Source organism: Ischnura elegans, chromosome 2, assembly GCF_921293095.1.
Source record: "Ischnura elegans chromosome 2, ioIscEleg1.1, whole genome shotgun sequence".
NCBI classification, from domain to species: domain Eukaryota; kingdom Metazoa; phylum Arthropoda; class Insecta; order Odonata; family Coenagrionidae; genus Ischnura; species Ischnura elegans.
Genome location: NC_060247.1, coordinates 72,495,742 through 72,522,875, shown reverse-complemented (window position 1 = coordinate 72,522,875; position 27,134 = coordinate 72,495,742). Strand labels below are relative to the sequence as shown.

General features: G+C 37.5%; 1 protein-coding gene and 1 non-coding gene across 2 annotated transcripts in view; one reads left to right on the top strand and one right to left on the bottom strand.

Annotated features, from left to right (window-relative positions):
- The window catches only part of LOC124153955 (rho-related BTB domain-containing protein 1), a 335,400-nt gene that overhangs the window by 301,549 nt on the left and 6,717 nt on the right, over positions 1 to 27,134 (bottom strand). The window lies entirely within an intron of this gene.
- On the top strand, positions 23,659 to 23,730 carry Trnaq-cug. Its single transcript has one exon. It is a non-coding gene; the product is annotated as a tRNA-Gln (tRNA).

The window sequence follows — 27,134 nt, the reverse complement described above, 5'->3', positions numbered from 1 at the left end:
TACGAAACAGAAAAACTAATAACGATAGGAAGTTCATAGTAACAAAGTCATAAATATCATAAATAGATAGGTGTGTAGAAAGAAAATGCACCTCAAAAAGGTAGTTCTTTGGGTTATTTACAAAATTTGATTCCTCAACTAAAGTCAAAATACGTAAGTCGCACTAAAATTTCACGAAAGTCAGCTGAAGAGGCTTGATAGAGATTTCAATACACATTATTACAATAATCTGGAAGCAATATTTAATATTTCTTACTTTCATTTCGAATAATTATTCCTCTAAAAGCAGCTTTTTTAAACGATATTTATAAACAGAACTATTACGAGTAAGAATTTCTTTAAATCAGGTGGAACATCCCTACATTCACGCAAAGGTGGTGCGAGAATTCCTCACTGGAAACAAATATCATTAAATCCCCAAAGTGGGAAGGATTTGTATACACTCCCTTAGTTATAAATATGAGAAATTGCTAACCCCTAAATAAACAAATATTTTTCGAAAGCTTAAACGTTACTACCACATAAACCTGAATGCACCAAAAAATAAGTTTTAAGAAAAAATCTAACTTACTAATAACATCACTATTTCCTTTACAAATAATTTTCGAAGCATTACAAATAACTTTGGCTAGCAATTTTTTCGGACAGTCCTTCGCATAAAGGGGTGGCAAAGTATATAATAAATAAGTGTAGAAGAATAATTATAATACCATGATATTTCATAGCACGGAACTCGTTTTATAATAATTAAAGTGCCCAAAACAGTATCCAACTTTTTACTTAAAAAGATTTTTTTAAAGTTTACCTATGCCTAGGCATAGGTCTAATAAAAAGGAATTTTGTTTTTAGTACAATAGTGTTGAGGGTTAACGCATTTCTTCTGAGCACGGGGTTTCCAACAACATAACCATCGGACATCGACTGCAAATGATATCTGGGCTGACGGTCACCTCCTTAAGTAAGCCAGCAATCAATCATAAATCGAAAAAAAGGAAAGACCGTGAAGCTATTTATATTTTTACCTGAAAGGCTCTCGGAACTATCGTGACTGAGAGATACAGAAGGGATACGGAGTGAGAGAAACAGAGAGAGACCACTATTAATACGGCTCTATTTTTCTCTTGGACGAAGGGAATTACGGCGACGCAAGAAACCACTTCGGAGTCTCGTGGGACAACGGGCGAAATGGGACTTCTCCACTGCGATCGGGGAGGAAGGGGAGAGCTCGAAGGAGCGTGTTCGAGTGAGCCGCGCCATGTGAGGAGACTCTTACTGAAGAAATATTGGAAGCATCAAAACAATTGTCCCCTAAATATCAGTAGGTACCTAACCCTTTAATAAGTATGAAATATTGCTAGTAAGTAATTCTTAAGTAATTAAGTAATTCTTAGCTATTACATTTTAGATGTTATTTTTTAAGTATTATGAGGAGCTTTCATAAATTTACGCTCCATTTCCCTTAACGAGGATTACGATTTATTTCAGCAAAATTCTTCAAATTAATAATATCATTTATCTTGGAAGAAAATTTTACTGTTAACATTAAATGTCACAGTTACAATAAAACAATTTTTAATTTTTTTCTGCTTTTAGTTTAACTATATACTTTTAAATTTATAAAGTTATACTATTACAAATTGCAAAAATGTACGTTTTTAAAACTGTTTTCTTAACGCAACAAAATCTTTTCTTTTAAGTAAGAGAAATATAGAAGTGTTTCATAAGCATTTTTTTTATGGTCACTTTATTGATGTGGAAGCAAATCAACGTTGAACGTATGTGAGGAAATCTGTAAACAAAATTTGACTTTTTTACACTTCGATTGAAAGTTACCACCATGTTTTGTTATAATTACTTTTTGATGCCAAATGTAGCTTTCTGGTTAACGCGCTTACTAAAAACAATGATAAAAATACCATTTTAAAATGTGAATTTCATTACCTTCATTGTTTTGTGGTATAAAAATCCTTGATGCAATCGGGTGTGTGAAGGGCAAACTGCTCACATTCCCCCCTCCTTTCATCCTTTTTTCCTTGCATTTTACATATTTAACAACGACTGGATGAATTCTTTTTCACCAGATTCGCTGGGACACGGCGGGGAAAGTGGGTCCAGTTGGAAGCTTGAAATCTTGTAGCATATGGACCTGATGTTGGGCCCAATTTTATAAAACTTTATTCCAAATCTAGACTGTCAGAAACAAAAGGTAATGTATCCACTGAAATTTTGGTTCACTTATTGAATAATGGGAGAAATCTTCTATAGCCGGACATTTTCATCAAGAAATGTATTTTCAGTGAAATGGAAAATTTGATACAGCAATGAGAGGGTCGGTAGGGCATAATTTTATCGATAAAATGAGTTTCAGGGACCATTCGCGGGCTCCAGTGTCCTTTAATTTAATTTTATTCTCACTTGCGCCACTAAAACTCACAGAGCAAAATATATCTGTATATCCTCAGCAGTGGTTGGAAACCGTCCGTCCGTCAAACTAGATTTATAAACACACTATAACCTGCAAATTTCAAGTTGATATATAAGTTCAAAAAATAATAATTATTCGCGTTAAAAGGCAAATTAAATCCCGGCCGAGGGGGAATGTTGCATCCCCTTTAGAGATCGCAAGGTAGCATCTACGACGGATTCCGTGTCTCTTGCATTCGTGCAAACTTTCGTGACACGATCGCCAGGGACTCTGGGGACGGGGAAAAGTGTCCTCTAGCAGAAGAAGTGAACCAGACCCTTCTCATCTCGACGAGTCCCAACGAGCGGGCGTCCCGCGGACAACGAGGCCACTCCGAGTGCTGTTGCCGGATGCGCGGCGAGAGAGGGAGAGAGAGAGAACAGTGGTAGCTGCCGAGTGGACGCCAGAATCCAATCCATTTCTGGACACTGCGCCACTCTAGAAAGATTCCACTGGGTCTTTCCGTGCGATAACTTCAGGGACAAAGATGGTCAAGTCGAGGTACGTAAGTATGGAGTAGGAGGATGAAATAGCGGGAGGTAGAGCTGGATTTTTCATTTCGAATCGAAACTCTTCAAATAAAAAAACGTCGACGAAGAAAACGAGCGAAATATTTATGGCGAGTGAGTAAAATCAAATTGAAAAGATTCGAACACCTACGAATATTACAATAGATGATTCTCCAGTCGGCCTATAGCTGTCTTGTCTCCCACAGCCCATTTTCATGGGTTTGCAGCAGTCACCACCAGGGGCGGATCGATTTTGTTCTGGGGGGGCACAAGGATACCTCGTAATACCAAATGAACGCAATGATAATGGGACCGTATTAAAAATCTTGCATATTTTTCAAGGGTCTGGGGGGGGGGGGAGACGTGCCCCCGTGCCCTCCCCTCCCTAGATCCGCCTATGGTCACCACTAGCGCTGACAAGCAGAAACCCGTATTTCATGGAGAAATAAGAGCAATATAAATAGGGCTGTTACCCGAAACTTATATTCTTAATGATGTCGTCTACAATAATAATCACATTTAAAGGCTATTCCTATAAAAATATTATATGCATTGAGAGTGAAATGATAGCTCATACCCCATGGCACTGTGGATTGATTCAATATCATAAAAAATTGTCAATTGTATTTAGTAACACTATGCGTTTTCATAGTTTAACTTTTACCAACGCTATAATTTGCGATCTGATTTCATCAATCATTCAAATAGTTTCACCAACATTGTACCAACTTCCGTCAGCACTTTACTCCGGTACAAAGATATATACTCCAATTTTTTTGGAATACTTTCAAAAAATGTTACCATAGATTAAAAAAACAGGGAAAAACAAGCTACGCTAACAACAACTTATTATCGCCTCTTGCAGGCGAGTAGCGCATACGAATAGAAGCGATAAAGAGAAGGGAAGGAAGGAATCAAAGAGAACACGGAGAGTGAAAAAACGTGGACATGGGAAAGAGGAAGGAATTGAAGAAGCCCCAGCAGATGGACGGGGCATAAAAAATTCACTCATCTAAAACCTACGAGGGGATAAAAAAAGGAAGGGATAGCGCCGGACGGTTTCGCAACCGATGTCTTATTGATGGCGACGGATTTCCGTGGCCCGAGCACGTAGCGGAACTTCCACCGCTAATGGGCCTCGCTTCTGTGAGAGGAAAGCAGCGCCCTCGTCGCCCGCTCCAGAAAAGAAGGAGGAATAGTGCCACCTCTAGTGCTCTCGCGAAAATATACGACGGTGCCATACTTAAGCAGGAGATGTGATGTTTCCCTGAGGAGAAAGGAAAAAGGAGACACTCGCGAAACAAACTAAGGAAGGTTAAAAAAAAAACACCGCAAAAACTACAAGCGTACATTCGGAAATGAGTATGGATAGCCGAGAAAATGCCTCCAAATCAAATCAGGAATTGAAACACAGATTGTGAGCTTAATAAAATGGAATAATGAATCACCTCCCCGAGTTAAGCAATGAAATTGCGCAACTGACCATCTTGAGAAGGACCTCGAGACTCAGGTCCGCATTAGTACAAAACACGCAATGTTGATTTTTTCTCAGCTCATATAATTCGGATTGTAACATTTACTTTGCTTTAAAAATGCTACGTCACTACCAGACAATGTAAGCAATACAAAAAGCACTATCTTCACATTCGAATTTTGATTGATCATTTTCCCATTTAAATACGTGGTGGTCGTTTCAGCACTGTTTCCCGTGAGCGGCGTAGGGCGACCAGCATTCCGATATTTTGATTCAGTGCATGGGTTATTTCATTGATCCGCTTTCAATTCATATGCTTCAAAAAGTAACGAAGCATACGCATTTTCAGGAATAACTTCCGGACAGTAACACGCTTTTCGCTATTCTAGGACAAGTGAATGGAATTGCGGACCATTCGAGAAAATTTAGCTTCCTTATAAAAAATACTGTCTGATCCATGTTTAAATTTTATTATTTAATTCTGCACGTGGTTTTTGTTTGTCCTCATTCGAAAAATATAGAATTATTCTAAATGCCTGATGCCGAAAATTTATTTGACTTTGCATAATTTGCAGCCCACAGGGTATTCTCATCATTATTTTATGGAGCAGTAAAGATGAAATAAAAGATTCCTGCTTGCAGCTGATCTACGATTACCACCCTTAATTTTCAAAAGCCATGGTGATGCATCCACTGTCAAGACTGCCAATCCTCACAAATCAATAGTATGGTTTTGATATTATTGGAGCATAAAGACAAATTTTGTCGAAAAATATCAAGAAAAATTATCAAATCCCAAAGATATGCATCACAACATAAGGGGACGACATTACCTGAGCAAGAAATCAGAAGGCAATTGCAGAATAATGTAAGAAAGCAGAAAATAATAAAACAACACTCATTTTATCAATGGAAAATTTAGTTTCTTGTCCATCTAACGTCACGAAAAGAACTGTAAAAAGTCCATCACAAGAACTTGAAATTTTATATTTTTTTTCGACTAGACATCATTCATTCGTGGTTTGGAGTGATAGTCATTCTGCAACAATGGAACTTTCTCTTCCCGTCCACGAAATAGGAATGAATTTGTCAAAGGCAAATGGGCTTATTCATACACGTCAAAAAAAAACACGTATTTCCGCATGTTACAGTTGTCAGTCATTTTTATCCAGCACGGCCAGCCACAAACCCCAAGAGTGCGATAACCAGCAAGAAAAATACAACTCGATCAATTTGCAGGGACGCCATATTGATGGCAATATGAACTAGAAACAAGAAACCAAATCGATGAAATTATTAATACGAAAAATAATTAAAATATGCGTAATACATTATCTCCTCGTTATATCACTCTAACAATGGTGATACTGAGACATATTTTACGAGCACTAATGTAAAAAACAGCATTTGAGATTCAAATATGATGATTTGAATGACTGAAACATTTTTCTCGGAAAAAACGAGATTATTTTCACGAGAGGCGATTGAAACTTTCATCTAGGTGTGATTTGTGATATTTTGTGATTTATGATGAGACGGAAATGCAATAAACGATGGACCTGATCACCTTGCCGATTTGCCGTTAGTAAAATTTACAAGCTGAGTACATAATGTCAAAGAGTTAATAAATACCTTCAGTCTTCGTCCCGTTAATCAGACTGATTGTTGTATTTAACATTCCTTCATTTTGCGCCCCAATGTCAAAGCAGTGTGGTGATTAAATTAAAACTATGCGACATTTTTTTCTGTAACGAGCCTCGTAGTAAGAATGGAAATCGAAGGGGTATTTAGCATACAGAACATATTTTTCCTCGCATGTCATCGTTTTTCTGACATCATGACAAGGGTTATTATTTTAATAAACATATCTTTTACGTCTATCGCCAAATGAGCAAAAATACATAGCCAACAGAGACTGCCATAAATTGATATAATGTCTTCCAACATTTCAGCATAGGACTTAAATTATTCTTTCATAGGTTTGACATTCCACACGTGTGCATGGTATCCGATACTTACACACGGGTTTTAATGCGAATTATTGGCTGAAACTGTGATTGGGCAAGAATGTAATTATGTATATTTACACTTTATAAATATATTAAATCCTCAAAGAAAGCGCTGAGTGACAGGATTTCGCAAAACACGATAAATAAATAATAACATCTCAGGTAAGAGTGGAAGAACGGTTAAATTTTTTTCGGGGCATGAATAGTTTAAAGTCAAAATTAAATTGTTAAAACAATATTGAAACAATTACGAGAAGATTTTATTCATAAAATACACTAATAACACATACAATTAACTATTCAAATTCACTATTTAATTCCAATAATTCAGTTATTTCACAGAGTGAAAATATGGATGAAGGTAAAGTAAAAAGACAATTCCGCAAGATATTTAATATTTTCCTTTGCAGACGGTTTCTTTTGGAATTGGCAATTTCTTTTCTAATTCACAGAAAAATATTCAGAAATTGAAGGGTCATTCTCAGTCCCTGTAGAAAACACTAGATACATCACTGAAATGTAACTCACTATGTACTGCCTGAGTTTTCTAAAATAATATTCGTTCATCGAATCATTGGTTAGCTTTCCAAGGTATCAGCGGTCGATTATCTCTTCATATGCGACATGCAAAACTATATTTAACCCATTCGGTGGACGAGATTGATCAATAATTCCTTTCGCCCGCATCTCGCCCAGTGTTTTTTTCCAGCGGAACAGTTGGCGAGCAGGTTTTTTTTATTGTACATCGAAGGTTCCAGCGTTCATCAGACCGAGGGATGACAAATTCGAGCTCCTCCCTCCCTCAGCCATCAGACTCTTTGGACCCTACCAACAGCGCTATCCGACAAAAATATCCCAAAATAAATGCATGAGAGAGTCCTATATTCTCATGAAAAATATAAAAATATAACCAGATTCCATGATCATAATATTCAATATAAAATTGATAAGTATCTCATTTGATGTTCGAGGAACTTACGACAAGAATATAATTATTATTAACTTCTCAAAGCTTCCAGAAAAATCCGGCTGAAAATCTGTATTTTAGAATTGCGGATAACGAGAACTGATTTAACTCAACGAGTGGTTCCCACTGATTCTACTGCTAATTCAGCACTTCCCACAGACTATAATTCTGTCTAATCTTCCATGATCAACCGAATAGACAAGGACCATAATGCTTCTGAATACTTCTGATTGGCGCTAAATAAAACCTCTCCAATGAGGGAAGCCCATCACCCCGAATGAAAATGTACCACCACTCGTCTGTCGTATTTCATCCATTGTGAACAGTAAAAATCGTATTTTACCATTGAAATTATTTTTTATGCTCCATTACGTAAAAATTTATCTCGCTTGCCATTTTTTTGCACAGGGTTCAATAAGTGTAACTGCTGATTCTAAACATCAATTATTTATTTGTTCCCTTCCTTTTCATTAAATCGACCGTACGTGTAGAGCCCATATCGGATATGGAATAAAATCCCCTTTCATGGCAGCCCGTAATTACAAAGGAGTGTAATTAATTTACACCAGTTTCTCAGTTCAAATATGCAATGGTGGAATTCAATGGCGAATTCAATAAAAACCCGGTCAAACCCCATTAACAGCTATAAAAGCATTAACTAGGTATTGGTATTGCATGGTTTAGTGAACAGTCATTTAAATCCCCAGCAATTTCCTTACAGATCCGATGTTTAAAACGGGCAGGCATTGTCAGGGGCGCAGCTAAGAATTAAGGCTGGGGGGGTTTTTGGGTGCAACTAATACCGGGGTTTGTGGGGATATGGTATACCCACCAGGATAAGCGGTAGGTGCGAGCGTGCGAGATTAGTAAATTGCGGAATTTTAAGATAAATGGTTCAAAATGGCTTTCTGAGGGATATTTTATTAATCCTTACACTAGTCTATTAGTAATATCAATCCGATTAAGTAAAATTGATTAAACTTAAAATTTTCTCCAATTTCTGGGGGGTTTTTATCCCCCAAACCCCCCCCCCCTCGCTGCGCCACTGGGCATTGTGGTATGGTGAAGAGGACTGATACTTTTTTAGAAGATATATACACACCACCCGAGCATAAGCAATGGAAACACATAAAAATTTGATAAATAAGAACTGTCAAAGTTTCAACTTTCCATCAAATAGTATGGGAATTGAAGACGGCGGGGTCAATTAGAGCATCAACCACATCTTCAGTTTTCTCGACTGAATGAGAGTAGTTCGCAAGTGAACTATGGAGGGAAAGTGCCCCATCCGACATTAACCATTAACCGGTGACGTGTGGTCTGAGAGACCGCTGCGTTTCTAAAATTATGAATATTTTAAAAATTGCTATTCCAAAATATCTATAATCTTCGTGGGCGTCTTAATTTTGTATACTAAGGCCATGGCACTCTTAAAATTTAACTTTCTTATTATTAATTTCTGAAAATTTCGCAACTGTATTTTAGTAGTGGTCTTGAGACCTCACGTCACTAAATGGAGAAAACAATAAACGTAATGCAGGTGGAAATTATTCAAAAAGTGTTCACACAATTCCTAGTGATTTTTCAAGAATAATAATTATTATTATAATAATAAGTAAGGAAGCATTTTTAGATGCATAACGTGGATAATTAAGTACTTAATTAAAAAGAATGCAATAATAATAACAACTCAAGTGTTTTCATACCAGTTTTTTGATCCTGTTTCAAATAAAAAATTTTACTGAAAAGTTTGGTTCGAGAATGCATAATATAAAATATAAGTTTTATAATAGTTGAGAAGTCAAAAGGCCGTTTGACACGGTACACGGAATTGCGCAATCTGACGTACGTGCGAAGGCGCAATCAAAATTGCGTCGTGTAAAGCGGTGAATTGCTAGAACACATGCGAGAATGCGTGGATGCAAGACGGCAAAATAGACCCTGTTATAATTTCGTTCATGCATTCGCGCAATTCCACGCCATTTTAGAAATTAATGCAGCTCTAACCTGCGCAATTCCGTGCCCCGTGTAAAACGGCCTAAAGAAACATTAAACTAAGTATTAAAAATGACTTTGCAAAGTTTTATGAATTTTTGTTTTATTGCGGTCTCCCAGACCGCACGTCACTGGTAGTGTAACAAGAATTGCACGTCACTGGTTAAGGGCTAATGACTCAATTTCACAGCCTATGGGGATTTTGGGCGAACTTTTTCCTAAATTATTAAATAACCTTCCAGCTGAACCACTTGAGTAAGAGAGAGATTCAATAGCTCGCGAACTGCTACGAAACTGGGATTTATGAAGTTCATATAAGTAGTAGATTGAGAATAAAATAGACGTGTCTAATCCCACTCTTAATATCGACAGCTCCCGTTGATTGCATGTCATTGCTTTTTAAAAGATTATACACATATTTTTTTCACGGTTCTCATAACATTTTTCTTTCTTTTATCCATTCACTTCAGGAAAGATACAAAGTCATGTTTGAGTCATTCCCAACACGCCCCCTCCCACCCTCAGCATACATACTTCAGTAAGTATAGCAAAAGCAATGTGAAATACAGTTCGATCGCAATTCTTTGCGGAGATTCAAATCAATAATTTTCATTTCGAACGGTAACGATTTTCTCTAGAGGAGAATTTTCTCCAAAACGAAATTATTTTTCATATAATTGCAATGGAAATTAAAAGATTCATCAGAATCTAATTCGAGACAAAATAAAATATCAACCCTCACGCACAGGGAAAACGGATTTGCTCACAATATTGCCGAAAAAAACTAACATACCTACTAACTCTAATAAGTGCATACTGAACAACAAGAGTTACCAAGTTCGAAATTTAAAGTAACGTTGAAATATTATACTGTTATCTGGCTTTAGGCACGCAATTATTATCAAATTTCATGAATTTGAAGGTACGATATGAATTAAGCTAAGTCCGACAAATGAAAGTTGCGAAAGAAACCATTGTGTCATCACCACTATGAAATGCTAACGTGACACCACGTCATATTTCACAGCATTGGCTTAACATGATCCGAACTGAAATTTTGACCTAACAAGGAAAGACCACGTACCTTACTATGCCTTTTTAATTGTCATATCATTTATGCCGAACGCTTCTCGGAATGGGTCATTGTTTCAATGAATGGGCCATAGTGTGACTGTAGTGTAGTTATTTTCATGCGGTAAGTTTAACGTGCGTTTGGCATTCCGAATGTCATAAAAAATATGGCAACGTAGCAAACGTAAAAAGCGTAGCAAGTTATGTGATCTCCCTTGGTACGCTGAATTTGTGCGGTAAAATTCCTATTTGAAGTAATAACAAAATGAATAAGTTGCTTCCCCAGCATATTGGTGGAAAACAAGTTACGTACCAAGCAATCCCATAGTACCAAATTTGTCTCAACTGTGTTGTAAATAAGACAAAAGCATGAGGTAATACATTTTTATCGAAAGTATACCAGGGTTGCAGTTATTACTCTGTCAAATAAAGCTGAGATTAGGATACCCCCCAGCAAACTACCTCCCTTAGTGTCACTCAAACCTCTTTGCCTGAAGGGTAAGAAATACTACCACTTCACCACCCCCTCCTCGCCTTTCAAACGTTACCACATGTTTCGTTGGGTGACGTCAAACACGGAAGGATTAGGGTTTTTTTACAAAGAAGGTAGGGGCTCATTGTAAGCTTCTCCTAAAGGAGGGCGGACGTTCGGCGGAGGAGAGGTGGAGGTCAAAGATTTCTCGGTCATCACGCAAATAATATCCCGTCTTCAAATTGTTTCCTTACGCTACAACATTTCAAGATTCCTCTGATGGTATTTTTCTTAAGATGTTTTTCACTTAAAATTTAATTATTTAACTTTAAAATTTTCATTTTAATTCAGCACGATTCAGCAAGACAAGTTCTTAATTGCTCAAGTTAGTTAGTCAGCTAGTTATGCCTTCTAAATTTTCTATCGGCTACCTCCAAAATTCGTGCAAATACTAATTAACGCTCTCTCTTTGTTCGTAACAACATTTTTTAACGCAATGCGTCGCTTTCTTCAGTACTTTATTAAGTTCACGGATTAAATTTTTCACCTGCGGATCACATATGATTGACGCGTATTCATGGAGTCGCTTGACGAGGACGAAGAAGCACTTATCTATCACTTTTTCATTCGATAACCTTCCAACAACACGCTTTATGAATTACAGTATACGAACATACTTTTCTAGAGGGCAGTAAACTAATGGTGCATTAAGCTATATACCCTTCAGGCATTACCGGAAGCGCATCTGCTTCGACCTTTTAGCAAGTGCTTCCATGTTCCTAGGTCATGACCTGCATTTTCCACGCTCTAGTAGCACGCTTAAAATCCCAAAACCCTAGACAAAGCATCAACAATGCCATCAAGGGTCTTCGTGAGTGAATGAACCAGGCACTAGATGAATGAAAAGCCTTCGCCAGTTCACATACGGACGGTTGGCGGCAATTTGTCTGCTTCGTCAGCTGGGTAAAATGGCAAAAAGCTTGGTAATTTCAGCAGTTTTCCGGCAAAAATATTTGCCCGGCACACAACGAAGCTCATAAATCTTCTTATATATATTGGTTATCTTAAAATAAACGTATTATGCATATAAATCAGAGGTGTTATAATAAAAACTGTCTATAGCCGACGCTGGGTTTCTGTCGCACCTTCCTAATGACATAACAGCCGTGGGGGCCATAGAATCTCTAATGGGTCCAATTATACAAGTACCTGAATTATACCTTATATATGCAATCAACCTAGCCAGCCCTTAAGGCCGTTTTACGCGGGGCACGCACTTGCACAATCTGACGTGTGTACGAAGGGGCAGTCGAAATTGCGTCGTGTAAAGCGGTGAATTGCTAGAATGCATGCGAGAATGCGTGGACATGAGATGGCAGAATAGCCCCTGCTCTAATTTGGTTCATGCATTCGCGCTATTTCACGCCATTTTGGATATTAATGCAGTTCTAACCTGCGCAATTCCGTGCCCCGTGTAAAACGGCCTTTACGCATGTCACTTCGTACGAGGCGCTTAAAAGTAAACTCAGAGCCACACAGTCTTTAGCGCCACCTAGCGTGCGACGAAAAAAAAATAATCATATTTTAGCTATTTTATTTACTTTTAGCTATTTTACATACATTTTTGAATTCTTTGTCGTGATTTGCGACTTTAGACGATGTAAATATCACAGCGACTCTGCAGGTATATATAAGAATGTGTACCATACCATATCGCGCAAAACGATAATATAACTGCGCAAATTCAATCCTTATGTTAGCTTGGGTTGTTGTAAAAAATAGTTTTTCATTTCGAATAGACACGAAATGAATACCCTAACAAGAAAATCTGAATCGATACAAAGTTAGCATTTTAAAATTCAAGATGACTCCAATTTAACTAAAAAGATATATCACTGAATAATATTCGAGCCAATACAAAACAGTCGTCCACATGCACTGAGGTAATTGAGGCGTTTTTTATCTAGCAGATAACACTACTAGGTACCTAACCCATGGCTGAAAAACATAACATGTTTTGAGGGAAAAGTTGAATGAAATACATCACAATAATGACTTTCAACTGATTTTGCGTAAACCAATTGAAGAAATAGTTAACTATAAAGGAAATTTACTACGAAAAAGGGCATAAAATTCCTTGGAAGAGAAAACTATATTTCAAAGAGAAATTCTCCTGTATGGCAAATTATATGGAAAAAGATCAGCATCATACTATGTATCAGAACCTTTAATTGCATTCCTAAACACGTTAGAAATCTTAAAGGTGTAGCAGACGTAGAAGAAAGAGGTATATGCATGGTTACTGGGGAAATAAAAAATTTTGTACTAGTTATGATCAATATATTTTATATAAATTCTTCAAAAAGGTGAAATGCCTACATATATTAGCTATGTTTAATGGTAGCTAGTTGTAATAACATATCTTGCTGTAACATTTTAAGTATTTTTGTACATCACTCTGTTATTTGCCGAATTGTATGTATATGTGTGCATCCCTTTGAGAATGGACCGTGTTTGTTAAATATGATAAATGGTCATTATTTAAAAAAAAACAAATCGGGCGGCTTACGCCTGAATCACACGACCATCATTTCCATCCTATCCGAGGGACAGCTCAAGCGATCGCTGCAATGACAACGGAAAAAATAACCGATCATTTTCCGCGATGGCTCGAGGGATGGAAATCACATCCATTTTTCAATCGTTGAAACAACGCTGACCCTGTTCTTTAACCAATCAGAACACACAGTCGCTAACAGCGATTGTGTGTTCTGATTGGTGTGGATGCAACGCTACGCTCGGCTTGTACTCGAATGACAAAAAATGACTGAAAAAGCGATGAAAAAAGGGACGGAGGGAATTACTGAGTGATTAAAAAATGATGGCTCAAGTGATCATTCGTTTGGTCCATAAAAACCTATGCGCAAATGGCCCTATTGTCGACGCACGTCTATAACGTATTTCTAGTACCTACAACTAAAAACCAATCGCTTGAGCTATAAATCCGATGGGACGGAAAAGTTATCGTATGATTCCGGCTTTCCGTTAGTATCATAGCCTTATGCTTGTGATATCAAGGATTCATCAGGTTTTATTCAGAATATCAATATAATAACATGCGAAACGAATATTCATAAGAATACACACCGTTAACCAAATGTTGGATGCTGTAATGCAACGCATACTTGGTCGGCCGCGAATATTCCAACTCCTTCGATACGGCTAAAATCCCCCAACACCAAGCAAAGCAGGAAGCGGGTGTAAGTCGCATCCCTTGTTTGACCAGTTGCGCTATCGCTTCTCGCCCTCACTTCCTCCTCCCACATCCATCGCGGGCAGGAAGCTCGCTGCATCGGGACATTAGGAAGGGCGGCCCCGCTCCGCATATTATTTTTCTCATCTCCTTTTTGAATGGATGAGAAAGTGCAATTCATAAAGGCCGAGACAGACCGAGCGGAGTAGTGTATTTGCCGCTGTGGACGGGGTGTGGGCGAGCGCAAACACGGGCGCACAGTGGTCCCAAATCGAAAAAAGCTGGCCAAAATTAATTACGCCGTTGTTATTATGTATATATTTGACCTAAAGGTCTAATCTTATTGTTTTTGACCCGCTTATTCTGAATTTATAACTATTTTTTATGTATTTGCAATAATTTTATTGCTATTTCACATTTTGTTTAAACAATTAATTTTTTTAACATTGGAATTTGAGATTATACTGGTGATAGTAAATTAAAATTATACATATCATAAAACTGAATTAGTTATTTAAAACACACATAAATGCATATAAAATGACTGCATTGTTTATTTTTGGACAAATTTTGAACAACTTATTTTGAATGAACCAAGAGAACATTTTCTACTTTCTCATTTGTTTGATCGTATTTGATACGAAAAATCAGTTAATATTAATTGGAAATTTATATTATAAGTATATTATTAATATTATTGTACTGCATTAGTTGTTTAAAAATTATAATATCTAATTCTAATTAAGTAGACAATTTTATAGTTCCTTGTAACGTGCCAATGGATTTGGAAGCAATTTTAAACGGGGTTCCGTATTTCACAAGTTTCAACGGAGGCATTATTACAATCATTAAAATGTTATAAACAATATTTCATAACTCCTATAACTCAAGTTAAACGCCAAATTTATTGATACGCTTGCAATAAGCTCTTTACGAAGTGAGGCATCAATTTAACGAGCACATGATTTGGTACGAAAAATTAAATGAGATTTTCCATTAATTTGGGCTTTTTTAATTATCAAAAAAATAAGTTAACATTTCTCCTTATCTTTCTCAGTCATTGTTACGAAAAAAATTTAAATACATTCATGATCACTATCCGACAAATCCTCATCACAGTCGTCATCCACTCAATTCTTCCAGGATTAATAAACTCTTTACCTCGACTGGTAATTGAAGTAATTTCCTTCTTTGAGCCTTAGAAATACTTGATATCATTGCATCTGAAGTTAGGAGTAATCTTTTCAACAGGTCTTCATTCGTTGCTATCCAGGAAACTTTCCTTGCATGGTGCTCCCTGAATCTTCTTATGTCCTTATTCCTCGCCTCCATTGCCTCCTCGGACAAGTGGACAATAGGAAGGGCAGCTTCTTTAGATGTCCGTCGGAGGAGCAAGTACTGATGTTTCGTGAAATTACCAGAAACGATCATGGAAAGGGCTTCTTCGTGGGAGATTTTACTTTGCCTCACATCCTTGGCTCTCCATTTTGATAACACTCGCCGCGCTCTTGAGAGAGTGGTTGTTGTCACCTCATTTATTATTTTCGCCACGAACTCATCACCTTTGCTTCGATAACTCATGGATGCTCTACTGGCGATGTGCTAGCTCTAAGATCCTCCGTTTTCCATCTCTAGGCCCTTTCACTGGACTTCTCAAATTGTTTAAATAAAGGCGGAGGAAATTTCAACTTCTCATTTAGGCAGTCAGCGAACTTTCTTCTAAAAAACCTGTCATTTCTTTTTCTTTCCTTCCACCGGCGAAGATAATTTGAGAGAAAAAACACTTCTCCGCAATTTTTTTAGGATAACTTTTGAATTAACGTCCTCATCTAACTCTATCTTGTTGCTCCAGCAATCCAATAAGTATTGGTTTTTAAACGATACGGACCCTTTTCCACTTTCAAGAAATTTTTCATGCATCTCAAGACGCGTGAAAATTTTCAGACTTATCGAACTAAAACACTATGGGCACTCTTCTTTAACCCCACAAGTCTTCTTTAAAAAGTTCGAGGATACTCGACTTTTTCAAGACTCGATCTTCACGCTTGAGGAAACTAACTTTCACGTCTTTCGTTTGGCAAAATCTGAGTAAAACTGAGTTTTGGCGAGAAAATTTCGGGCAAGCGATGTCTAGAAGTAATTTGGGGGTTCCACAGTGTGAGGTTCGCGATGCTATTATCTATATTTTCTAGTAAATATCACATTTGAAAGGTGAAAAGGCTTACTCCGTTCATCCCCGGTGGCCAAAGTGCAATTCATAACAAGTGTACGGAGAGCGGTGGTGTCGTTTTCCCGATGGGCGCAATCAATAGCCTAGGCCTTTTCGGCTGTCGTTTGCCCTGCATGTGGTTGAGGAGGCCGCTAAGGAGGCGACAGAGGGACAATGTGCCGCGTGAGGGCGAAAACTAACCCGTCTAACGGAAGGAAAGGGTGGAGTAGCATTTGAGGGATTCTTTTTTTTAAATATATAATATATAATATATAATTTATTCCATTTACAATCAAATATTACATTTTAGAACATACTTAAATATTTTGGAATATATAGGTACCCCTTTTAGTAGTTTTGGGGCTACCATCATAAACTTTTTACATAGGTCTGGTGCTAGCACACATGAGAAGTAAAATTTCTTTGTATTCAGTTATTTGTTCTATTGCCGATTGCATTCATTATTACAAAACGTATTTCAAATATTTGGACAAGGATAACTATTTTTCTTATTTTTCTTATATAAACGCATAATTACATACATAGAATATACAATATACCTTTTATTGTAAACTTTTTAACCCACCTTTCTTAGTAGAAACTCTACTTCCTCACACATCATAAGCCATTTTTTAACTGCGGATTTAAATCCCCATCTTTTTTCCGAGTTTGCTACATTACTCGGCAACATGCTAAACAATTTAGGCCCTAAGTAATTGTATGACTGTCGATAAATTTCGGTCGTCGGCCTAGGTATATGGAAGTTTCTCCAAGCTCTAATGTCATAGTTTTGTGGTCGGGCCTTTTCACCACTACGGTTATAGAATATTCTAAGGACTTTATAAATGAATAAATGCCTTAGTGGGAGGACATCTAATTTTTTGAATAGAGGAAATGAGTGGCTTTTCCTATACGATCGTGTTATAACCCTGATAACCCTTTTTTGCGCCACTATCAATGGTTTAATGTTGATAAAATATGCTCCACCCCAGCAGGCTATTCCGTATTGCAATCTTGAATTAACGAGAGCATAATATACCATTTTTAACACTGATTCAGGGCATATGTATCTGAGGAAGTAGAATTTTCTTACAATAGTAATCATTTCTGATTTTAATTTATTTATGTGAGACTTCCATTTACAATTTTGGTCAAAATATATACCTAAATATTTTATGTGACTAACCTGTTCGATCAAAATACATTTATCACAGGAAGTAACATTATCTTTTATACAATTTGCACATTGATAGTATAGTTTACTTTTGTTTGAGGTAGATTTACTCATGCTAAACATAATATATTTCGTTTTTTCACTTAACAACATATAATTAGCCGAAAACCACATATTGAGTGTTAATAGATCACTTTGTATGTGTTCATATAGATCATCAACACTATTAACAGAGTAACTTAGTGCAGTGTCATCTGCGAATGACGTTAATTGACCTTTAAACCTGCCAGCACATAAATTGTTTACATATATTAAAAACAGTATGGGTCCCAACACAGAACCCTGTGGGACACCACAGGTGAGTCGAATCTTTTCACTGTAGCAATTTTTGAGACGCACACATTGATCTCGATCACAAAGATAACTTTGAAACCAATCATATGCGGTTCCACGTATACCCGCTTCCCATAATCGATTCATTAGTATGTTATGATTAATGGAGTCGAAGGCTTTGGTAATGTCTACAAATAAGCCAGCAACTCTACAGTTCTTATTCAGTCCGTCGTTCAGCTCTGAACAGAATTTTAATAATGCATCCTCTGTACTCTTACCACTCATAAATCCAAATTGGTTTTTATTGAAAAAACTATGCTGCTTTAGAAATTTAAGAAGTCTGACTTTAACAACTTTTTCTATTATTTTAGCAAATACAGATAATAGGGATATTGGTCTGTAATTATTTACGTTCATTTTATCACCTTTTTTAAAAATTGGTATCACTATTGCAGTTTTTAATTGTTTAGGAAATATTCCAGTATACATACTTAGATTAGCAATATGGGCAAGGACCTCCGAAATATTTGCATTTACTTCTTTTATAACTTGTGTGGAAATATTATCAACACCTTTAGATTTTTTAGACTTTAATTCCTTAATAATGCTGCTAATTTCTTTCGCATCAGTAGGAACAAAAAACAGTGAGTCAATTGAATTGGAGGTTGGGAATATTTCTTTGTATTTATTCGTATTACTTTCAAAATAATTGTTCTGGGTCAATTCTTGAATTACTTTACCATAATGTGAACTAAATTCGTTTACAATGTCCTGGCACTTAGTGACAACGATACCATTACTAGTTCTAATTTTTACACAATTCTCATTTCCTTGCTTTCCTCCCGTGAGTGAATCTAAAATGCGCCATTGAGCAGCGGTATTATTGACATTACTATCAAATAGGTCCCTGTAATACTTTTCTTTGCGCTTTTTAATATCATATTCTAATCTTTGCGTGTACGATACGTAGTACCTATTTAGCTTTTCATTTTCAGGGTGTTTCCTCATTTTTTTATACAGAAAATTTCGCCTAGAAATTCTCCCGCACAAAGCGTAAGTCATCCATGGCCTCTTCATTCCTCCCGATCTGTTACTGTCTGACACGTATTCAGCTTTTTCAATGCAGCATTTCAATTTATTTATAAATATTTCATAGGCTTCATTGACATTTTGTTGTGAATAAACATCATTCCAGTCACATCTTAGCAAACTATTATTTAGATGGTTAAAGTTTATCCGGCAATGGCTTCGATAAACTCGTTCGTATATATTAATGGGTACATTAATATTTAAAGAACATGATACAGCATGATGGTCTGTTTAACCCCAATCGTCCGCTCTTCCCTCATACTTATAGTTATCTCTACTTCTGCAAAAAATGTGATCTATACATGTACTACCCGTTTTGCTGATTCTAGTTGGTACTCGAATAAGCTGGTCCAGTCCATGACTAGCCATAAGGGTTTGATATTCAAAGGAAATATCGTTGGGTTGTAATATACATAAATTAATATCACCAATTACAATTAAATTCCTCTCACTAGAGATGGTTAATACATTCTCCAATTCACTCAAAAAATGTTCAACAGGATTAAAATTAAGTCTATATACACCAATAATGCTTATCCAAGAAGAATCATTTATCCCTACTGATATTTTAACCATATCAGCAGTTTTTAATTCACCCAGATCAATAGAAGAACACTCATAAGTATCTGCTACATATGCAATAACTCCTCCAGCCCTATAGTTATTGTTACACACATCAAAACTCCGATAGCCAGTTATTTGATACATAGATACTTCAGTGTCATTGACCCAAATTTCTGTCAAAACAATTACAGCGGGTTTTATATCGAGATTAATTAGTTGAAATACAAATTTATCAAAATTAGCTGGGAATGATCATTTGACTTGATAACAATTAGAGATCCACCAACATAAACATTCCCAGGTTTCCCTTCTCAATGACCACCTCAACCTTTCAAAATCGCCCTTGCTTGCCATTAAGTTCCAATAGTGTGTTTCCCAGAAGTGTTAAAATCCCTTCTCCCCCCCTCCTGTCGCCCACTCGACGTGAAAGAGATCCCACAAGAACCATACGGTGAACCCTAACCGCCGACCCCCCGCCCCCCACCTACACGCCCTCAGAAGAACGCACCCCCGAAGACCCTTCTAACACAGAAGACGTCTTTCCCCCCCTTCCACACCATTCACGGAAGGCGCTCGGAAACACCCGAAGACAAGAAGACCGCCACGTGTTTTAAAATGCATTCATTTATTTCTATGTTCAAGTTTGTCAACCCCGAAAAAACCCTTCAATTCCCAACCTTTTTACCTCCTCCGGTTTTTTTTTTTTTTCCTTTCCACCCTCCCCTCCCCCCCCTCCCCCCCCTCCCCTCCCCCCCCTCCCCTCCACGCCTTGCACCCCTATCCATTCCAACCAGCTCCTTGAGGACCTTCCACCCCATTTCTCCTCTCTCAGTTGTTACTTGAAAATGATGAGGTATCATCGAAACTTAAGTCGTAGTAAAAATTTTATTTTTGTGGAAAATTGCAAGTAAGTGTTTCATTACATCACTAAGGCACCTGCCTGTCTCGAGCGAAGCACCAGCCCACGTCTGTCTCGCGTGGAAGCTCAACCATGACTGATGCATTTTTGTTTTGAATGCATTCATGTTTTTGAGGATTACTATAAGCACAGCTGCGAACTTTCGTTCCATAAATATATCCTTCCGCTCGAGTCCTTAAGCAATTTTTATGAGAGCATGGGCACGCGTGAATAAAAGGTAAGGTCAAATGGAAACTATTAATGATAAAACGTTCTACGTATGACAAGAGATGTTTATTCATAGGGTAAATATTTTTTGTAGAAATAAAATATCCAACAATGTTGAATAACACCCATAAATACTGGATTTCCTCGAGCCCTACCACGCGCCAGCCAGGCCGCCGCCCGCGTCAGCGCATTGCATCATTATAGTTAAATCAATGCTGAGGTCGGAGTAGCAACTAGTAGCAAAAATTTTCTTCACTACTGCGTTGCATATACTTTTCCCTTTGTATTGGTGCAAAAGACACCGTGCATTCACGTGCCTTTCTAAACGATATTGTACATTTTATTTGAAAATTTGGGTAAAAAACACTAAAAGTTACAAAATATATATAAAATAGTAAACATAGTAACATCCGAATAAAATTTATATCCCACTATGTAATAATGTTTATATTTGTAGTTAAAAATGTTTTTGGCCAAATATATCGCGTAAAGGTTGTCCTGCATGACGCTGAACTTCCTCAAAATCGACCGATTTCACGCAACTGTGATTTTTACGGTGAATGCTCCATGTTTGACGGATCACTGCAGCCGCTCTGATGAACAAAAATACTAACTTAGTAGTGTATTTTGTAGACCATATCCTGTAGAATCCGAAAATAAGGTTCAAAAATTCCTTGAAAATTTTCGAAAAAACGACTTTTGGCCAGCTTTTTTCGATTTGGGACCACTGTGGGGCGTTTCGAATTCCCACCACCCACGCCTCCCCTCCGCGGCCGAACGTTAATAAAGAGCCATCGATTGACCAAACGGTAGGTAACGACGGAGAACGAGGAGGACTGACAACTGTGCAACCGGGTGCAGAACAAGTGCGCACAAATACACCTACATGTAATGCTTCCTCACTTTTTGTACTTGCTTTCGAGGCGATTTATTGAAATTAGTCCGGCCTCGGTGGCGGCAGCGTAAAATCCTAGCTTGCCAAACCCGAAAGTCGCGGGTTCGAGTCCCGCCTGGGTTCCAGGACCATCCAGGACATGTTTGTTTGTGATAGTACATATTTATTTGTAGTAGCCCTGTCATGTTAAAGCCTGATAGTGCTGTTTTCGGGGCAATTAATATAAATAAATAAATAGACCGACAGACAGTGGAGGCCGAAACCTTTGAGGGTAGAGGACACGAAATGCTGCCGTTCACTCCGATTCGAAATCGCAATTCAATATAGAAAAATTCGGCAGATGGAAAACATTCTTCCGCTTTCAGCCGCTCCCTTGCAATGTTATAACAAAAAATGCGTGAAAGAAAGCTGCCCCTCTTTCAAGAGTGGGTGACGTCATTAGACTTTTGGTTCATTAATTCGTTCAAGGTGAACCTATCATTGAGGAAATGAATTTCTCGCGAGAGTGTAGACAGCTACGAACCGAGCGAAACCCAAGCTCAAGGCTGATGGGTAGCTACGAAGGGGTGACTTACTCGACACGAGCTTGTGACGTCTTCAACTTATCTTAGCCAGGGTCAAGTCCGATGATTTTTTTTTTCGTCGCGAATAGCTCGAGAAGGTGGCAACGGATCACAAAACGGTAAAGATACAAGTTTTTCACGAGACGACAGGCGTTAGAATTTTCAAACATTCAGGGCAATTCCATTTTCAGAGCCACCTCGCAGATGAGGATTTAACAATTTTAATTATTATTAGTATGCGCCAAATTACAAAAAAAATCACATGTTATGAAATGAGCCCGCAAATATTTTAGTCACCCGCCGCTGCAGACTCACTCTGTAATTTAACCCGGAGGTTGTTTTGGGATAGGTGAGGGTTGAGGTCACTATATACTTCTGTAAGCCTTAGCTTTTAAATTTTCACGAATCCATGGTATTTTTTCCCAGAACAACCTCGCATTTCGAGGATTATTACTTGGGGCCTAATCCAGGATTTGGACAGATCCATTGGGTCAGTAGATGTTCCTACCATGCCACCACTCTCCCCGGGCACGCTACTGCCTATCAACATTGAAATTTGGGTCCCTCCGCAGTTTTCTGCGGGACGGTGTAGATGAAGATGTGGATGATGTAGAAGTGGCGTTACTTTCTTACCAGTAACTTTTAAGGACATTTTAATCAGACGTTTATGTAACGCTAACACGACAGACTGATAAGATCATCGGTAGCAATGACACAGACATAGGACTACCAGACACAATACTAGAACCAAAAATTGCTATTTTTAAATAATTCAGTAGATGGAAGAGAATGATAAGTTAATGCAAAAAAAATCTTCCCCATCCAGCCATAATCTCGTAAATTTAAAATAGGGAAACGCGAAAGTGATACTCGTCTTTCGTGAGTGTCATAATTGTAGTTGTAATTCATAAACACATTAAGTTAGAACCTTTCATTGAGCAAAGCAATCGCTAACAAAATTGTAAGCAATAACGAATCACATATCAATTCTGTTAAATCAGTAAGGAGGTTGCCTGGTGGGGGGAGGGTTACCACCCCCGGCAATCCCATCCTCTTCCCCCCAAAGCATATTCCTAGTTACACTATTGCTTCATTGAGTAAATCAATCACTCACAAGATTGCAAGCAACAACGATTCACATATCGATTCAGTGAATGGAAGGGAAAGATAAGGATTCAAAGCCCTCAATTTCTCGGCTGTCAAGATTTCAAAATTTAACTCACAACCCTGACTGACGGACTCGACAATCTTGGGTAGATGGCGGGCCGGATGAGAAGAAAAGAGTTTCAAACGTCACAGACGACTGATTTCCGCCTGGCTAAGAAACCTCCGTAGCGAACGGGAGGTGTCGTCGAGCGACAAGGAGGCACAAAGGCGCGGGGGTGTGAGACGAGGTTTGTCGCGCGGCCAGTTCTAGCGGCACTAAAAATAGACCTGCCTGGGGTGGAACTGTCATTCTTAATGCTAGAATAAGCTCGCCTTCTCAAGCAAGGTTCCATGGTGTAATGGTTAGCACTCTGGACTCTGAATCCAGCGATCCGAGTTCAAATCTCGGTGGGACCTACATCTTTTTCTTCCTTCGTCGTCTTTTCTCGAGCGAGGTTTCATTCTAATGCGAATCTCCGTCAATAAAATCACCGAATAGAATTAAAATACGACTTTTTACTCCCAATTTCAATGACGCAGAAAATTTCTAATACTTACTTGGTTTATGGCGATTATCCCGACATAACTTGATATATAGTATATAACTACCTATGGTAATATTTTTCATTAAAATTTATTCGTAGAACTGAAAAGGAATTGACTCAGAACTGGACTACAAGGATTAAAAATGAATTTCCTACATTTTCACCCTTTGTATGGGAAAGATAGTTTGTGGCACGGCATAAGGCAGAGTATCATTTGGTTCACACACGCAGGAAAGATATTTCAAAATGAACAAGTATTAATGTCGAAAATTCTATGTTGACTAGACGAGCTTTCTTTTAATCGCTAGCAATAATAAATATATATTTATAGCCAATATTTGAAAATATGTGTATAAATTAAAATACTTTTCACCTTACAGACTAATTTAGTAGACTCGAATGAAATATGTCATCGTTCTTAAAATAAGAAGTAAACCCGAAGTTTCACTAATTCGCATTTATCGAGTCAGGATAGGTAAGCATCATGAACCATTTAATAATAAATACCTTTCCGTAGCGTAGAAATGGGAGTAAAAGATCGCAATCCTATATTTGTTGCGTTTGAAACTCTTTTCTCCTCATCCAGATTGCTGAGTCCGTTAGTCAGGGTTGCGAGTTAAATTTTAAAACCTTAAAAGCTGAGAAATTTAGGGCTTTATATCCCTATTTTTCCCTTCCATTTATTGAATTTATATGTGATTCGTTGTAGCTTGCAATCTTGTGAGTGATTTCTTTACTCAATGAAAGGTTGGTTCTAACTTAACGTGTTTATGAACTATAACTACAATTACATCACTCACGAAAAATGGCATCACTCTCGCGTTTCACTATGTTAAACTGACGAGAGTATGGCTGGATGTGGAAGATTTTTTGTATTAACTTACCATTCCCTCCATCCACTGAATTATTTTTTAAATCGCAATTTTGGGTTCGAGCATTGTGTCTGGTAGTCCTACGTATGAGTCGTTGTTACCGATGATCTAATCAGCAGTGCAGACTATCGTTTTAACGTTAACTATATATCGCTCGAGAAAATAACACGAAGGAGAAAAGATGAAATTCCTACCAAGATTTAAACTTGGATCAAACGATACAAAGCCCAGCTAAAGAGAGCTAACCAATAGCCATAACACCACGGAAACTTGGCTGGGAAAGCGAGTTTATTATACTCTAGGCACAGACATATTTTAATCAAGGCGGAAGCTTGGCGATTGTACTCGTAGCAGGAACTGTATTTCGGGGGGGCTCATTTTGAGGGACTACTCCCAGGACTACATCACTCTAACACTTCGCAAAAATTTGATGCCATTGACCTCCCGCTCGCTACTTTCAAGCTTTTAAGTGACATGCAACAAGTATTCTCAACAAATTTTACTAAACCGCATCGACGCAAACACATTAATGCGGATATTCAACGTTATTTACTTAATTAATTAATTTCTTTTTCCAAGAATTTTCTACCAAAAGTTATTTTATTCTAATAGACAATAATATAATCAAACAAGTTAACAAAAATCAATACTATGAATGCAAATATGGTCACCAGCCTAAACTTTTTGCTTTTTCAGGATATCGTATGTTGTTCTGAGGCATTCTCGGGCAATTCATTACGCGTATGTCAACATGATAACCATAATTTTGCTGTAGGTTTTCAATAAAAGAGATTGAAGTAAAGACAGAACTTAAAACAGGAGTAGGAAATGTGCAAATGATGAAAAACTACTTTATACATAATAAAATAGGAAATTTTGCCTCGATAATTTAAGATTATAGAAACTAATTCTAATATTACTAATTCTAATTATAATGCACATCATCTGAGAAATACTTATTAAAATCTTGATAAATATTTAACAGCTATTACCCCATTCTGCATATAGAGAAGAAAACCAATATTAACCATACCAAACCCTTTCGGATACTCATCAAATTTAGGACAAGGAACCAACATAATCCTGTTCGTGTCAAGCACTAGTGTAGTATGTTTAGCGCGCCTAGAATCTTCTAAGGGGAAAGAAATGAGCCTTTAATTCATTTCAAAATATGTTTTCCTTTTGGTGTCAATTGGGAATTAGCACACTTACAACCTATCTGTAAAGAAGCACGGATGAACCAGGAGCGATTTTTTTCCTCGTGGAAGCCATTAATTTTCTTTTATTGGTCACGAATCCTTCTAATTGATTGGATAAATGGTTCCCCGTGCTTATAGCAGAAACTTTTCCAAGAAATACTCCTCGCACCTGTTAGCAAAAGCGATGCGGCAAAATGAATCTAATTCCTTCTCCCAAATTGAATTTATACGAATTAGGCCCTAAAAATGAAACGTGGTAGACTTTTTCGCAAAAGGTTGATTAAATTTTCCCTAAAGACGAAGAAAGTGTACTGCGCAGCGGTTAATTTAACTAAAATATTAATCAGACATTAGATACACTAACGACACAGTCGTTTACACAACTAAGAAGATCATGGGTGGCAATTACACGGACGCAGGAGTACCAGACGAAGTGCTCCGACCCAAATTTTCGATTATTTAAAACAAAATCAGTAGATGGATGGAAAGGTAAGTTAGTACAAAAACAACTACCCCATTCCACCATTTAACAAAAGGAAATACGAAAGTAACTTCCAATATTCCGGAGTGACGTCATTAAAGTTCTTTTTTCGTTAACATTCTTCATCAAGAGTTCATTAACAGTTCATTTCGGATTTCATCAAATTTAGGACAAGGCGTCAGCTTAATCCTGTTCGTGCCCAAGTAATATTTCTGTTCATTTATTGCGCCCAGAATCTTCTAAGGGGAAGAAATAGACACAAATGACGGAAGTAAAAGTTACTGATAACCGGCTTGCTGCAAACAAATGGCTCTTGAGTCATTTGAGTCTTTAGGTAATTCCATCAAAATTGAACGAATCAACGGATCAGTTCCATCGATGAACGATAGAGATATCAAGAGATAATAATACCTCCCAATAACGTGCGCCTCAAAGAATTTGAGCGAATTTCAAGGAAGATGAAAAGGCGAGGTAGACTAAAGCATTCCATTTTTTGACTCTATTCCGACGAACTAAAGTCACTATTGCCAGGCTGACTCATAGCGATCAACTACTCACATAATAGGGTAGTTTCCTTCATCAAAGAAAACGAAAGGCATTGATTGCGATTCTTTACCCACCATTAGTGTATTCATAATATACAAATTATTTGGTTTCATAAATACCGGTTTAGACGAATGGCAAGGGTCAATTTTATCCTCATTTGAAAAAGGCCAGATTGACG